Source organism: Nothoprocta perdicaria, unplaced genomic scaffold, assembly GCF_003342845.1.
Source record: "Nothoprocta perdicaria isolate Ctin4 unplaced genomic scaffold, notPer1 scaffold_22, whole genome shotgun sequence".
NCBI classification, from domain to species: domain Eukaryota; kingdom Metazoa; phylum Chordata; class Aves; order Tinamiformes; family Tinamidae; genus Nothoprocta; species Nothoprocta perdicaria.
Genome location: NW_020455415.1, coordinates 4,272,137 through 4,276,939, shown reverse-complemented (window position 1 = coordinate 4,276,939; position 4,803 = coordinate 4,272,137).

Below are 4,803 nucleotides of genomic sequence, written 5' to 3'. Positions count from 1 at the left end.
CTTCTCCGTGCCGCTCTTCCCTTGGGCGCCTGCGGTTTGCAGGGAACAGCGCTAAGGAAACACAGCATGTGCCAGCAAGGGGCTCCGGCAGCAGCATCCTCCGCCTCTGCCACCCCCAGGCCTCCTGTCTCGCCACCCCCTCAGCTCCTCTGCRTGCCGCAGAGCCGGGCTGGCTCGGCTGTGCTGCGAGCAGCAGGTGAGCAGAGAGGCCACGCAGAGCCCCACGCCTTCCCCTGCATCCCAGGCAGCGCCAGGGAGCTGCCAGCGGCATCCATGCTCCGCACCGGAGGGAACRCTGTGGGCACGGGGCAGGCGGGGCACGTGGGTTGCAGGGGTAGTGCCAGCCCTCTTGCTTCTGGGGTTCACATGCAGCATGCAGGAGGACATCAACCCTCCCAGCGGCCTGTCCCTGCAGGCACCCACGAGCWGCCCAAGCAGCATCTTCTAATCCTGCTTTAAGGCTTTTCCCAGCCTTTGCCAGGAGCTGGGCATGAGATGCAGCCCACTCCTCCCAGCAGGACTCAAGGACACTCCAAGTTCCTTTGCTGGGGGTGATGCCCAACAGGGAGGAACAGACATCACTGTTGGCAGAGCCAGTTGCTGGGTGCATGAGGATGGAAAATCCTGAGCCGCTGGCCCTGTTGTGGGCCCTCGCTGTGTGTCTGCAGCTGAGGTTGGGCACTGGCTGCTCTTCTTCATCTGTTCYGCTCACACTGGGCCCTGCAGCACCAGGGAGCACTGCCCCCATGCTCTGGGAAAGGTGAGACACGGGAGACGCTGGTGAGCCCTGGCTCCACAAGGAGAGTGGGCAAGGAGGCCTTTTTCCAGCATCAGAGGTGTCYGAATATGAACAACTGATGGTTTAGGGTGGCTATGTCCTACCAAAAAAACCCCAAGCATTTCCCACACTTTTAATGTCTTCCTCAAGTCCCTGGAGGGAAAAGTCCCAGAGGGCATTTCCCACTGTGCAAGGAACCAAGAACCAAGGTGTTCCTCAGGCCATGTGGGCTGATGGCTCCCCATCTTCACCCAGCGACAGCTCTGCTTGTTTGCCCCATCCTCTCCAGATTGGGAGCCAGGCACAAGCACAGTGAGACCCCAGGCAGGTGGGCTGTGCACTTTGGGGAAGCAGTGCCCACCACCGTGCCCACTTGACGCACCCAGTGACGTACCCAGCTCTGTGTGCCCGCCGGCACAGAGCCAGGCCGCCTGCCCAGCCACGGCACGCGCACGGGAGCCGTTAGCTTGCAGCACAAAGCCTGGATTTAGCCAGCGCGGGCACCGCGCTCAATGCCCCGAGTATGTGCACGGGGAGAATTGGCTCTTCTTCTCCCCGGCGTGCGCGCAGCCCCATGTCCCTCCCCTSCCGCGCTGTGCCTGGCAGCGAGGACGGTCCCCACCAGCGCTGTGCGCAGGAGCAGCCCGCCGGCTCATGGACCGCGATCCCCAAGGCTTAAGCTCTGTGCAGCCACGATGCCCCTGGCAGGGGAGCGGGCAGGGGGTGTCGCGCCCCTGGCTTGGGGTGAGTAGCCACCAGCACGTTCGTGGGTACCTGGACCTTGTGGGTCCCAGAGGGGCACATTGCAATAACTGGCGGCTCCTTGCAGCATCGGGAGCTGCCCAGGGGCATCCCGGTGTCCCCTGCAGCAGGCGGGAGAACGGGGTTGCAAATGTAGCATGGGTGCCCTACGCTGCATCCAGGGACGGCTCGCGGGTGGTCTGGCTGCGCGTGGGCCGCCAGGGCCACCTGCTCGGGGCTGCTCACGCGGGACCGGCTCCGGTCCTGCACGTACCGGGAGAGGGGCCAAGGCCAGGGGAGGCCTGGACGGCTGCCTCCCAAAAGGCCGTCGCAGAAGGCGCAAGGCGCTGCCAGCGCCGCCTGCGAGAGCTGCACTTGCTCTTCCCTCCCTCGCTGGCCGCAGCGAGCAGGAGAGGCCGGCACGCGTGCAAGGCATCGACCTTGCTGCTGGCCGTCCGAGCTCAGCCTGTCCCAGCACGATGAGTGCAGCGGGGGTTACAGGCACGTGGCACCAGGTTACGAGGGCCTTGTGGTTTCTTAGACGTRTGACTCTGCTTTTTTGGAGACCTATCATTTCAGACTCATCCAGTGCACTTGTGCACGGGCAGTTCACCCATGTGCGCAAGGTGCTCTGCACGCACCAGGCTGCTAGCACGTGCCACCCTGCCTTTTATGAGGGGGGCACGTGCAGTGTCCTGGGCACATTGAGCTCATTTGCACCCACAGATCCACTCTGATCCTGCACGYGGGGCACTGGGCACTCCCCACCCGCATGCACAGCCTTTCAGCAGTGCAAATCTTCCCTTTGGTCTGGGTATGGAGCCTGGATACTCCTTCTGGGCTCAAATCCCAACCAAATCCCTGATCCTAGTTAATTAACAGAAGCAGGAGTGGAGACACTGGCTCTGCCCCCTCAGCACACGGGCTGGCCCAGCACGGCCAGGCCCTGCACACGCAAGCAACGGCAGAACAAGCCTCCCTGCAGGCAGCCCCCGCGCGGGCTGCGCGCTGCATCCCATGGAGCAGCCCCCCGGCAGCACCGTCCCTTGGGGAGCCGCGGCAGGGCAGGCCAGCGGGACGCCCCGGCCCCCGCGCCGTCTCCATGGCTGCGCCGTGGCACGCGTCCACGCGCGCCCCGGAGATGCAGCTATGTCTTTAAGAAGGGCCTAGGCTGGGGTTGGGGGGAATCGTTTCCGTGCAGCTTTTCTCCGAGCAAGCCTGGATCGAGTTAGCGTGTGGAGCAGGCGCTGCCGCTGCTCCYGGCTGCGGGCAGCAGCCAGCGAGCCCAGTGCAAGGGCGCAGCCTTCGCCCCCGATACCAGGCGCTGCATGGGGAGAGGAAGAGGAAGAGCTGGGTATGTCCAAGTTTTTTCCTTGCCCTTTCCTTTGTGCTTGCAAGGTCCGTGGCTCAATGGCTCCAATAGCTCCAATGGGGCTCGCATCAGGGCTGGCGAGGGGTGCACATAAGCRAGCTGCACATCCTGATGCTGAGCGCCAGGCGGGGGAGCTGGACCAGTTCCAGTGGGCTGGTAGGATCCGTGGCATCCACCTTGAGGACAAGCGGGGACCACGGGGCCCCAGGGAGGATGCTCCTGGGCAGCACAGTGAGGAAAGACCTGTGGCACCTGAGGAATCCCAGGAATGCAGAACCCGGAGGGGACACGAGGTGGCACGGTAGCTTCAGCAGAGCCTTTTAGTGCTCACTCTGCCAGCAGCAGGGCCAGCGGGAGAGCAGGAAGCCCAAGAGAGCTGCATGTGCCCGTGGTGCTCACAGTACAGGGAGAGGGATGCAGGGCAAGAGGTGACGTGCTTTGAGCGTCTTGTTGCTCTGCCCACCCCAGGGTAAGGAGGGAAGAGATGGATGGGTTTGCAGGCGTGTGGCCGCAGTGATGCTGCAGCCTGGTTGGGCACCACAYGCCTCATCTTGCTTGGGGACTTAGGTGAAAATATTTGCTAGCTCAGTATTTCTCCGAACTCCCCCACCTCCAACTTGTCTCGGCCACTTGTTTTCCTGGAGATGAGGAACTTGCTTGCACCTCCTATGGCTCCGTAAGGTCCTGCCGCACGATGCTCCCAGACTCACGCACGCAGTCGCCTCGCGGCAGGGGCGCGCAGGCAGGACGGCGTCCTGGCTCGCATGGCTCGCAGCTCCTTGCCTTTTGTCAAGCAGCAAAGAGGGGCGAGCAGGAGCAGAGCTGCAGGCCCCACCGTGCGGAAGGTCTCGCGGGTRCCCGGGCCCGGCGCAGCGCGCGGGGGCCAGGGGCTGCGCGCAGGCGGGCGCGGAGCCGGGGGCGCGCGCAGCTGCGGCCCACGCGCCGCTCCAGCTGTCACACCCACCTGCTCCCGCATCAGGCAGCGAACGCGCGGCCTGCGCCAAGTCCCCATCCAATTTGTGGCTGTTTCCATAACAACCTCCCAGGGCTTTCTGGTCCTTTCTGGCACCGCGCGGATGCCGAGCTCCAGCATGCGAGCGATGTGCGATACCTCCCTGCTTGGGACGGGGCAGCTCGGGTGAGCAACCCAGAAGGCTGCTCCAGCGCCTGGGCCGTGTTGGAGATGCTGCCCATTGGGCCCCATGGTGGCACCAGGGATGGTGGGAGCACTTTGCCCGGCCAATCTCCTATCCCCTGCAGTCCTACCTGCATGTCCCAACCGTCATCACTGGTGGACCAAGGTGTCTTCTATCGCAGACCCGACTCTTGTTCAGCTCCCTGGCCCTGGCTRCAGAGGCCAGGGAGCTGAGTCCCGTCCCACTGGTCGCATGGGGCAGGAAGCTGCCGGAGGCCCCCTGGGCAAAGCTTGGCAAGAGGGAAGCACTCTGTGGGGAGAGGACACTGCAGCCTGTTCCTGCCTGCCCCCAAGSGAGCTCAGCGCAGCAAGGGCGGCCCCTCCACCTACTCCCAGGTGCTCCCCCCATTCCAACCTTACAGAGGCTGCCAAGATCCACCCTCCCAGGGATCCCCAGTACCCTCCAAGCCCATGAGTCCCCCATGCAGCCTCTGCACTCTGCTCCCTGCACTGTCCCCAAACATGAGCGCTGGGCAGCCCCACTGCCTGCCCTGCCGCCCCCAACCCTGCCCTTCTGTGGCGTGCGACCCCCTGGGGGCTGCTCAGCCCATGCAGATCCCCCAGCTCCCGGGGGGGCTGCTCATTCTGCCCYCCCTCCAGCTTCCCCCGAGCCCGGGGCCCCGTCCTGGCCTGGAGGGCTGCCGCCCCCCGTCCCCCGCAGCCGCTGCCTTTGGGCGCCCGCAGGGCGGCGCGGCGGCTCCGCCGGCACCGGCCGCC